This window comes from Rhincodon typus, chromosome 26 (genome assembly GCF_021869965.1).
Source record: "Rhincodon typus isolate 14 chromosome 26, sRhiTyp1.1, whole genome shotgun sequence".
Classification (NCBI taxonomy): domain Eukaryota; kingdom Metazoa; phylum Chordata; class Chondrichthyes; order Orectolobiformes; family Rhincodontidae; genus Rhincodon; species Rhincodon typus.
The window spans coordinates 1,802,234-1,814,125 of NC_063357.1; the positions used below are offsets into that span (position 1 = coordinate 1,802,234).

Sequence of the window (11,892 nt, forward strand, 5' to 3'; positions counted from 1 at the left end):
ATCATCCATACACTGCAGTTTGATGGCAGAGATTAGGATGGTCTTGGTTCTGTACTGCAGGTGATGCAGGTTTAACAGTTTCCCCTACATCCTGTAAAGAAGCTAGACTTCACTGGGAAGCTTCATGGATATTGTTGGGAATACATTCTTGTAATCAAGGACTGTGAGGAACTGGAATAAGGAACTGTTTGGACATTCAGGATAAAAAAGGGTTTTGAAGGGAAATGTGATTTCTGAGAGATAGTAGGAACTGCAGATGCTGGAGAATCTGAGATAACAAGGTGTAGAGCTGGATGAACACAGCAGGACAAGCAGCATCAGAGGAGCAGGAAAGCTGACGTTTCAGGCCTAGACCCTTCTTCAGAAATGGGGAGGGGAAGGGGATTCTGAAATAAATAGGGAGAAAGGGGGAGGCGGATTGAAGATGGACAAAGGAGAAGATAGGAGGAGAGGAGACAGACAGGTCAAGGAGGCGGGGTTGGAGCCAGTAAAGCTGAGTTAGAGAGGGGATAGGTCGGTCCAGGGAGGACGGACACGTCAAGGGGGCGGGATAAGGTGGGAGGAGTGGATAGGTGGGAGGCGGCTACAAGCTGGGCTGGTTTTGGGATGCGGTAGGGGGAGGGGAGATTTTGAAGCTTGTGAAGTCCACATTGATACCATTGGGCTGCAGGGTTCCCAAGCAAAATATGAGATGCTGTTCCTGCAACTTTCGGGTGGCATCGTTGTGACACTGCAGGAGGCCCAGGATGGACATGTCGTTCAAGGAGTGGGAGGGGAAGTTGAAATTGTTTGCGACTGGGAGGTGCAGTTGTTTGTTGCGAACCGATCATAGGTGTTCCACAAAACGGTCTCCAGGCCTCCGTTTGGTTACCCCGATGTAGAGAAGGCCACAACGGGAACAGTGGATACAGTATACCACATTAGCAGGTGTGCAGGTGAACATCTGTTTGATGTGGAATGTCTTCTTAGGGACTGGGATGGTGGTGAGGGGGGTGTAGGGGCAGGTGTAACATTTCCTGCGGTTGCATGGAAAAGTGCTGGGAGTGGTAGGACTGGTGGGGAGTGTGGAGCGGACAAGGGAGTCACGGAGAGAGTGGTCCCTCCGGAAAGCAGATAAGGGTGGGGAGGGAAAAATGTCTTTGGTTGTGGGGTTGGATTGCAGATGGCAGAAGTGTCAGAGGATGATGCATTGGATCCGGAGGTTAGTGGGGTGGTACGTGAGGACGAGGGGGATTCTGTTTCATTTGTTATTGCGGGGAGGGGGTGTGGGGGACGAGTTGCGGGAAATGCAAGAGACACGGTCGAGGGCGTTTTCGACCACTGTGCAGGGGAAGTTGCGGTCCTTGAAAAACAAGGACATCTGGGATGTCCGGGAGTGGAATGCCTCATCTTGGGAGCAGATGCGGCGGAGGCAAAGGAATTGGGAATAGGGGATAGTCTTTTTGCAGGAAGGTGGGTGAGGAGGTGTACTCTAGGTAGCTGGGGGAGTCGGTAGGCTTGAAATGGATATTGATTTCCAGGTGGTTGCCAGAGATGGAAATAGAGAGGTCCAGGAAAGAGAGAGAGGTATCGGAGATGGTCCAGGTGAACTTAAGGTTGGGGTGGAAGGTGTTGGTGTAGTGGATGAACTGTTCAAGCTCCTCCCCTGACTGTGATGTATGCAGCAAATACATTCATATAAAATTAGTGATGTTAATATTTTATTTTTATTTGTGTTATTCTCCTAATTGGCTACTGGGGGTACATACTAGCTGATACTACAATTGAAGCAGATTCTAGGATTGATTTCAAATTTCTACACTAATTCCACTAGTTCTACAATTGGCTTTGGTGTACCATTTTGAGACAATGCTCCCGTACCTGATTTCTGTCCAGTGACCCTTGCTGATGAACGCATGCCTGTGGATATTGGAAGAAAGCTAACAGATTAAACTGATTTGTGAAGCTGCTCATAGTCTAACAATGTTGACACTTAAGCTTACAATAGGCTCACTCCAATAATGACCTCTTGGCTGAGACCACAGAGGGTTTCCATGGCACAGGACCTATACTCTAGAAAAAGTCAGTTAGTTTAGGAGAGATGAACAGAAACATGGCAACAATAAGAAATGAGAAGAAAATATTTATTTCTCAAAGACTTGCAAACTCCCAATCTTTGAAATACTCAATTACTTGCAGATCTTCATTTCATATATTGTGATAAGCATGGAGAACTCTCAGCTTTTAGTTCCATTGTACCAATAGCTTTGCTGCTAAATTGCAGCATTTGAAGGAACACACCTCCAACTAATTTCACTCTCCTGAGAGAGGCAACACTACAGCAGGAAAAGATGTTCAGATGTTGAGTTTGGAACCTGTGAAAGTTCAAAAAAATCAGTATCTTTAATTTCCTCCTAAACTCTTGAAGTTGAAATGTTACTTCCACTCAAAGACACAAGTCTAACTGATTTGCCAATGGAAATTAAGATCTCAGAAATTCTATAGCCGATTGAGATTGCAATGCAATGACAGGAAATTGACAGGAGTGTGAAAAGTCTTCCCATTTTTATTCTTTAATTTTGGATTCTTGGCCCCATAAGACTGGTTTACAATTCGCCTTTTTTAAAAGGCAAATTTGCAGAGTTGTATTGCCTTGACTGTTGTGTGATTATAGGTGTGTTTGGGAGTAAACAAACATAGTTTGATTTTGAGTAGTGGCTTAGTGATTAACCAGTTTTGCTACTTAAGTTCATTTCGAATAAACTAATTTTGTGAGTTTATTGAAAAGCTACGGTGAAAGTTTCTTGTTCTGGATAATAGTAATAAAGAGAAACAGATTGTTCATTCTAGTAATTAAATAAAACATTAACACATTTGGTACTGCTGATGAATTAATGGGTTTTGATTCCCAGTGCACACTTCCTGTTAAGAGTCACAACAATATGGGTTGCAGTGTTGCATTAAGGAAGATGAAGAAGAGCGTTGGTGCAAGGCACAGTATTGCTTGATCACAGTTGATACACATATTGGATATGTGCATGGCTGACATGTTGCCATGCAGCATTCGGAGAATGGTGATGAATTTCTGCAGGCTGCCAAATTTAAGGACTCCATTGTCCTCCTGTTTGATAGAGTTGAAGATCTTTGTAGTGTCAAAGAAAGCCATGTGTAAAAGCTGCTACTGCTCTCTTCATTTTCCTTGGACTTGTCTTGCTGTGTAAATCATGTCCACTGTACTTCTTCATCAAGGAATCCACAATGAGATGACGGTAGGTGCCCTTCAGTCACTAGGAGATAGTGATTGAAGAGGACTTTTGTAACAACCTTCCCTGTGGTGGACAGGAGGGAGAGCTCTGTAGTTATCCAATCTGTCTTATCTCCTTTCTTGAAGATGATCACGATTACAACAACTTGGAGTAACACAGGCATGCTCTCCTCCTTTTGGATGAGGGAGACGTAGTTGTGCATGTGTGTTGAGAGTGTTTCTTTGTCATTTTTCAGTGGGGATTCTGTCAGCACCAATGGCCTAGGTTGTTCTCCACTGTTGGATGGTCTTTACAATCTCATGTTGGTCCAGGGTTGTGCTGAGGTGGTGGCAGGTAGCGTGCTGAACTAGTCTTCCTAGTAGTTCAGTGGATAAGTACACTATTTGGAATGGCACTGGGCTATGCAAAGCAGAATACTTAATGTTCAGTTGGTGCCAAGTGCTCTGATCTCTGTCTTGCAACAGAAAGATAGAAACACTTGCATTTTTGTAACACCTTTCAGGGCTATCTAAAGTACTTTACAGCCAATTCAATTGCTGTAAATGTAGGAAATGCAATGGTTAATTTGTAACAACAAGCTCCCATAAAAAAGTGAGCTAAATCCCAACATACCTCTTTTCACCAGACCAGTATAACTCTCTGTTTCCTTGTCTTCAAATACAAACGTAGATTTTGCAAAAATGTATTTATGCTGTTTCCCTTGACCTACGATTGTGAGATCCACATATTTAACACTTTCTGGAAAACAACTGAAACCAACATTGCCATGTTGGCAGTGCTACTTTTTTCACTTGCTGAGAAATGTCACTGGTTCAAGTACTGAATTAAAATAAGGAGTGCAGATACCACCCTCTACTGGATCTTGCTGTTAAGTTCAAGTTGTTCTTAAGAGGACACAGGGTGAGGGAGGATCAAATTAGAGTCATAGAGTCATGGACTTATACAGAATGGATACAGACCCAATCTGTCCAACTAGTCAACGATGACCATGTTCCCAAGCTAAATTAGTCCCTCTCGGCTGTGTTTGGCCCATATCCCTCCAAACCTTTCCTATTCATGTACTTATCCAAATGTCTTTTAAATGTTGTAACCGTATCCGCATCCACCACTTCCTCTGGTAGTTCATTCCACATACATACGATTCACTGTGTAAAAAAGATGCCCCTCATTTCCCTTTCTCCTGTCACCTTAAACATATGCCCCTTAGGTTTGAACTCCCCCACCCTAGGGAAAAGACCCTTGCTATTCCCTTATCTATGCCCCTCCTGATTTTATAAAACTCTATAAAGGTCTCCCCTCAATCTCCTACACTCCAGTGAAAAAATCCCAGCCTATTTTTACAATTCAAACCCTCCATTCCTGGCAATATCCTGGTAAGTCTTTTCTGATCCCTCTCCAATTTAGTTGTATCCTTCCTATAGCAGGGCAACCAAAACTGCAAACAGTACTCTGAACAGGCCTCACCAATGTCCTGTACAATGTCAACATGATGTCCCAACTCCTATACTCAAAAGATCTGAGCAATGAAGGCAAGCATGCTAAACATCTTCTTAACTACCCTGTCTACTTGTGATACAAATTTCAAAGAATTATCTACTTGAGCGCCAAGGTCTCTCTCTTCTACAGCACTACCCAGGGCTCTACCAGTAATTGTATCAGTTCTGTCCACCATAATGCAATACCATATGTTTATCCAAATTAAATTCCTCAGCGCACTGACCCAATTCTTCAAGATCTCTTCGCACTCTTCACTGTATACTATACAACGAATTTTAAGGTCATTTGCAAACTTACTAACCATGCCTCCTACATTCTGATCCAAATCATTTATATAAGTGACAAACAAAAGCAGACCCAGCACCAATCCCTTTGCAACACCGGTGGTCACAGGCCTCCTGTCCAAAAAAACAATCCTCCACCACCACCCTCTGTCTCCTACGATGAAGCCAATTTTGTATCCAATTGGCAAGCTCACCCTGAATCTCAAGCGATCAATACTAATTAGTCTACTATGCAGAACCATGTCAAAAGCTTTAAGTCCATTGAAACAACGTCGATAGCTCTGCTCTCATTTATCTTTTTGGTTACTCCTTCAAACAACTCAATCAAGTCTGTGAGACATCTGCTGAGTATTTTCAACATTCTCTGTTTTATATTTCAGGGTCCTGTATTGTGCTTTTGTGACTGGACAGCTCATACATGTAAAGAATGTCACTTACAGGTCAATCCTTTTGAAGGAGATAGGAAAGGGAATGGCAACTTTCTTCACGTACTACTCAACATTTAGTTCCAAAAAGAAGGACCTACCTGTATCATCTCATCTGGAGGGTATAACATTGTCCTGATGATCATGACTCGATCTAAAAGATCAAATAGAATTCCATGACATGACACAATATCTGCTGTACCCCTAACAACACAGTTTAGTCTAGAAATTTTCTGTTTGGAGACAATATTAACACTCCTCTGGAGCAGGCAGAACTTGAGCCCAAGCCACCTGATACAGAGGTAGCCCAATCTAGGTGTACAAAACAACCTTCAAGCCAGAGATAGTAAGAACCACCAATGCTGTAGTCTGAGATAAAATAGTGTGGAGCTGGAGGAGCACAGCAGGCCAGGCAGCATCAGAGAAGAAGGAAAGTTGATGTTTTGGGTCGGGACCCTTCTTCAAAAATGGGGGAGGGGGAAGGGAGCTCTGAAATAAAGAGAGAGAGGAGGGGTGGGGCTGGGGAAGGTAGGTGGGATGGTGATAGGTGAGTGCAGGTAGGCAGTGGTGGGAGGAGCGGATAGGTGGAAGAGAAGATGGACAGGTTGTATCAGGTTGTGTCAAGTCAAGGAGGCAGGAATGAGAGGGTGGGTTGGTCATGAGGCCAGGGGTGGGGACATTTTGAAACTGGTAAAGTTCACATTGAGATTATTGGGTTGTAGGCTCCCAAAGCGGAATAGGAGGTGCTTCTCCTCCAGTTTCTGGGTGGCGTCATTGTGACACTGGAGGAGGCCAAGGATGGACATGTCACTAAGGGAGTGAGAGGGGGAGTTGAAATGGTTCGCGACTGGAAGGTGTTGTCATTTGTTGTGAACAGAACGCAGGTGTTCTACAAAGTGGTCTCCGAGCCTCTGCTGGGTCTCACCAATGTAGTGGAGGCCACATGGGGAGCAGCAAATGCAGTAGGCCACCTTCAAGCCAGCCATTTTTAAAAATCTGATTTATAGTCATCATTTCCAATGTTTTAAATGGTTGGCAGTTTGGGTCTGTTAATTTTGTACTCTGAAGCCCAATTATGCCCTGCCTATTTTCAAAAGAAAATTTCTCAGAAACCGTTTTATCACTTCTCTGGAAATATTCTCATAATGATACAAATCACATCACAAGGCATTGTTGGATCTGAGCACCTAAAAGAACAGGTGTGGTCTGGATTTAACCTGAAATGTAGCTGTTGAACAGTACAGTAATCCCTCAATACTGCGTTGCAAGAGTCAGAAGCTGGGATGGTCAGTGTGCCTGGAGCACAGTGGGAATGGCCAGCATGCCCCAAGCAGAGCAGGACAGCCAGAGGGCTCGAGGTCTGAGCAGAATGGGGACAGCCAGTGAGTTGGAGGCCCGAACAAAGTGGGAATGGCCAGCTTATCACGAACAGAGTGGGACGGCCAGCAGGCTGGAGGCCTCAGTGGAGTAGGGACAGCAAGTGGGCTAGAGGCCCGAGCTGAGCGGGGACAGTCAGCGTACCCCAAGCAGAGCGGGATGGCCAGAAGCCGGAGCAGAATGGGGACAGCAAGTAGGCTGGAGGCCTGAACAGAGCAGGGACAGCCGGTAGCCGGGAGGCCTGAGTAGAGCAGGGACGGCCAGCGAGCTAGAGGCCCAAACGGAGCGGGGATGCCCAGCGTGCCCAGAGGGAGTACAGTGGTTGGACCAGCGCTGGCAGTCATCAGCTTGTGAGCCCATTCAGACCATGTATGGAAGTTCCCTGCATTGACCTATTGCAGGCCCTTTATAGAAAGTGTAATGTTTATCTTTTTAACTTTAGTTGTTATTTTTCTGACTAATATTGTGTAAGGTAATGTAACCTTTTATTTATTTGTCTCTCTATTTAGTATCTAAGATTTGTACCTATGTGCTTTGTACTAAGATGACACTGTACTCTTGTACTTGAGTACATATGACAATAAACCTAATTCTAATTCTAGCCTGCTTCTTATTATGAAGTATTTGGCATGAGGCTTTGATTCTATAATATTCTGGTTCAGAAATAAATATTCTAACCACTGACTGCTGAGTAACAGTTACAGCTCCTAACCTCATTACAGTCTTGGTACAAACATGAACAAAAGACCAATATGCCAGATGTGAGATGTGAGTGACTGCCCTTCACATCAAGACCGCATTTGACCAATTGTGGTATCAAGGAGCCATAGCAATACTGGAATCAATGGGAAGCAGTAGAAAAGGCTCTCCATTAACTGGAGTTATTCCTGGCACAAAAAAAGATGGTTGTGGTTGCTGGAGCCCAATAAACTCAGTCGTAGCACACAAAAAAACTGAAATTGCTGGAGAAACTCAGCAGATCTGGCAGCATCTGTGGAGACAGAGTTCACAATATGATTCCAATGATGATTCTTCAGAACACAAGAACCTTCATCGGTAAGCTTTGCACAGTTAGGAAGGAGAGATGACATCTGGAGTGAGGCACAGCCAGTGAATATATAGGTTGGGAAATTTGGAGGCAGCATGGGAATTCAGTGCAGAGGGGAAGTGATGTTTTATGCTTGCTTTCTTGACTCTCAGTTTGTAAAGGTTTTTTCCCACAAGCTCCGTATCAGGGCCCATCACAACAGGGTGACATTAAAGGTAAACTACAAGTTCATTGGTTGGTGATAACTACTAATTTGACTGTCTATTATAAGTTACTTTCATATTGAAGATAAATAGGGAAATACTACAGGATACAAGCTAAAAGACCAGTAGAAAAATTTTAAAAATCAAATTATGAACTAACTAACTGAATAAATAAATAAATAAACAAACAGACAGATAAATTTAAAAAACTGCCAGATGATGCATTGTACCTGCATGATGTGGGAGCTGGTGGACCCGACTGTGGATTCATAGTGACCACATCTGTAGCCAAGTATTGGTTACTTGAAGAACTCTGCTCAGAGTTGATGAGTTCCAAACACCGTGACACATTAAGAAGGGGGAATATTACCTGGATTTATGTTTCAGGAGACAGTCACATCTCTTAACTCCCTTGAACTCAGTCAGTGCTCAGGGACAGAATGGTGTAACTACGAGCGAGGCAGGTAAAGGAACCCAGGCGATAGTGCTGAAGGAGCCTCAGCCTTTGAGTTTGTCTAACAGGTTTGAAATTCTTGCTCCCTGCGTGGACAAGAGTGGGGGCTATAGGGAGGTTGTATAGAATGACCATAGCACTGTGTTACAAGGGGGAGAAATGTGTAATTGTAATCAGAGATAGTATAGTCATGGGAATAGGCACTGCTCTGTGTGGTCAGGATCGAGGGTCTCAAAGACTGTGTTGCCAGCGAGGTGCCCATATTCATTTATCTCATCTGAGCTACAGCAGGATTTGGAGTGGGAGGGGACAGATCCAGTTGTCATGGTTCACATAGGTACCAACAGTATAGTTAAAAAGAAAAGAAAGAGGTTCTGCTGAGGGAATATGAGCAGCTAGGGGCTAAATTAAAAAGCAGAGCCAAAAAGACAATAATCTCTGGATTACTATCTGAGCAATAAGCAAATTGGCACAGAGTTAACAAGATTAAAGAGGTAAACATGTGGTTCAAAGATTGGTGTGGGAGAAACAGGTTTGAATTCATAGGACATTGGCACCAGTACTAGAGAGGGAGGAGTTGTTCCAATGGGACAGGATCGACCTGAATCATGCTGCGACCAGAGTCCTGATGAATGAATCACATAACGAGGGTAAGCAGGGCTGTGGATAAGGTTTTAAAGTCAATGCTGATGGTACTGGTGGGGGGATGGAGGTTGTTTTGGAATAAGTGATAGGATAGGGAATATGGGAAGTTCAGGAATCTAACTTTAGACACAGAAGATATGGGGATAACTGGAAAAAAGGGGGCAGTCAATGCAGGACTGAGGGTGTTTACTTAAACATATGCAGTATAGGAAACACAGTAAAGGAATTTGTAGTACAGATTGAAACTGGCAGGTGTGACATTTTGGGTATCACAGAGACGTGGCAGCAATGGGATCAGGCTGGGAACTAGATATACAATTCCTATCAAAAGGACAGGCAGATGGGCAGAGGGAGAAGTGTTGCCTTGTTAATTATGGAAGCTGCTGATGAAGGTTCTTTGATGAATTTCTGCAGAGTATCTTGCAGATAGTAAATACTGCTTCTACTGAGCGTCAATGGTGGAGGGAGTGAACGTTTTTGGATATGGTGCCAATGAAGCGGGCTGCTTTGTCCTGGATGGTGTCAAGCTTCTTGAGTGTTGTTGGAGCTGCACTTATCCAGGCAAGTGGGGAGTATTCCATCACACTCCTGACTTGTGCCTTGCAGATGGTGCACAAGCTTTGGTGAGTCAGGAGATCAGTGATTGCCCACTGTATTCCTAGCATCTGATCTGCTCTTGTAGCCACTGTACTTCTGTAGCAATCCAGTTGTGTTTCTGGTCAGTGGTAACCCTAAGGATATTGAGACTGGGAGATTCAGCAATGGTACCACCATTGAATGTCAGGGGCCAGTGGTTAGATTGTCTCCTTTTGGAGATGGTCATTGCTGCATTTTGTGTGGTGCAAATGTTACTTGCTACTTGTCAGCCCAAGCTTAGATATTGCCCACCTCTCCGACGGCACCACTGATGTTGGGTCCCAAGCTAGACCCACACTTGCACCACAACCAGGAGGCCCCGGTTCTGAGCCTAGCCCACCAGGAACTGCTGCCTAGCCGATAACCAGGAGTCCCCACTCTTGGCCTAGCGCAACTAGGAGTCCCTGGCTCCACTGCCACCTGAAAATAAACATCATGAGTTCCCGCTCTGGGCTTACCACACCACCATCACTGCAACCGACACCTGGAGTCTCCGCTCTAGGTCTACCACAACCGGGAGTCCACTGCCATGCTAGGCCACTGGCACTTCACCTAGAGTTCCATTCCAGCCATGCTCCTCTGTGATGTCACCTTCACCACTGTCAACAGGAAAATGAAGAAAAAGAAAGAAGGCTAAAGGGGTAATGAAAGAAAGGAGGAAACGGCCAGTTCTTAGCGGATGGGCTCAGGAGCCCAAGCGCTGCCTGCTTGCCTGTGCTGCCATGTTGAAGCCATGTGTGTCAAGGATGATGTCAAGCTTCTTGAATGTTGTTGGAACTGCACTCATCCAAGCAGGTGGGCAGTATTCCATCTCATAATTCATCAGTGTTGTTACTAAGAAATTCAAAATAAGGAGAATGAGTCTGTGAATGTTTGCAACTGAAGGTATGCTGACATTTTTTTCAAGATGGTGGCAGCGGTTGGGTAGGAAGTGTTTGGACTCAGTACCCATATGCTCCCACTCACCTGGTCAACCGCATTCTTCTTTGTTTTTTTGTTTTGTTTCTTCATTTCTCTTTCGCATCAAAGTTCACTTTTTCTTCTTTTCTCCGGCTGCTGTGGAGGAAAGCGGTTGCAAGGTCGCAGCAGCACCGTGGTGGATCTAGATGTCTGTTCCTCCTGGCCATAGTGGCCACAGCTTTATCGAAGTCTTCATGTCGGTGCATCTGGTCCGTTCCTCCAGGCGGCAGTGTGACGGTTTCAGCTGTGGTTATAGCAGTGGTGGCATGGTAGTTCTGGCTTGTTCCTCATGGCCTTGGCGGCAATGTCGTGGCTTTGGGTAGCGACTGAAGTGGCAATGGCTTCAGCGTCGGCAACTTGGTGGGTCCAGTCCGTCCCTCCTTGCTATGGTGGCGATTCAGTGGCTTTGGTATCGGCTTCAGCAGTGACCGCATAGTGGATCCGGTCTGGAAATCCTTGCTTTGGCGGTTTCAGGGGCAGTTTTGGTGGCAGCGTTCTCGTAGCCACTCCAGAAACCCGAGGGCTATGGAGGGAACAAAAAATAAACTTTATCCCAACTTTGTTCCAATTATTTCTTTTCATAATTTCTCTAATTAAAATGGCACCGAATTGTGGCGACTTATACACATCTCAGTGTATAAGTACAAATGACAATAAACTGCTTTTCTTTTCAGTGGTTCAATGATGAAAATCAGGGAGTCACAAAAAGGCTTAAATGAAGCATTTTTAGATTTAGATTTGGGTTTTATTGTCACGTGTACTCAAGGACGAGGTTCTTGTAAGGTGGCAGAAAATTGTAGAGATGGATTTAATGCGTCCAGAGTGAGACTGCGGAATAATAAATTTGTATGAGAAGAGTGGTAGTCTAATGTGGTAAACTCAAACAAATACTAAGTTGTAAAGTGGCAGGAGCATTTTGAAAGGCAGCATGGTAAGTGAACTATATTGTGGGAGTTATAGTTTTTCAGGAAGCCTTGTCTGCTTGACGAAAGATGAGGTGCCCACAGACAACTACAGCTCCCAGCTAGGAGATAGCAAGAACTGCAGATGCTGGAGTCAGAGACAACTCATTGTGGAGCTGGAGGAACACAGCAGGTCAGGCAGCATCAGAGGAGCAG

At 44.6% G+C, this 11,892-nt stretch overlaps 1 long non-coding RNA gene across 1 annotated transcript; it reads right to left on the reverse strand.

Annotated features, from left to right (window-relative positions):
- Nucleotides 1-2,151: 2,151 nt before the first annotated feature.
- On the reverse strand, nt 2,152-10,642 carry LOC125486166. The gene is made up of 3 exons (XR_007264853.1): nt 10,273-10,642; nt 5,553-5,605; nt 2,152-2,354 (listed from the first exon to the last, which is right to left on the reverse strand). It is a non-coding gene; the product is annotated as an uncharacterized LOC125486166 (long non-coding RNA).
- Nucleotides 10,643-11,892: the final 1,250 nt, after the last annotated feature.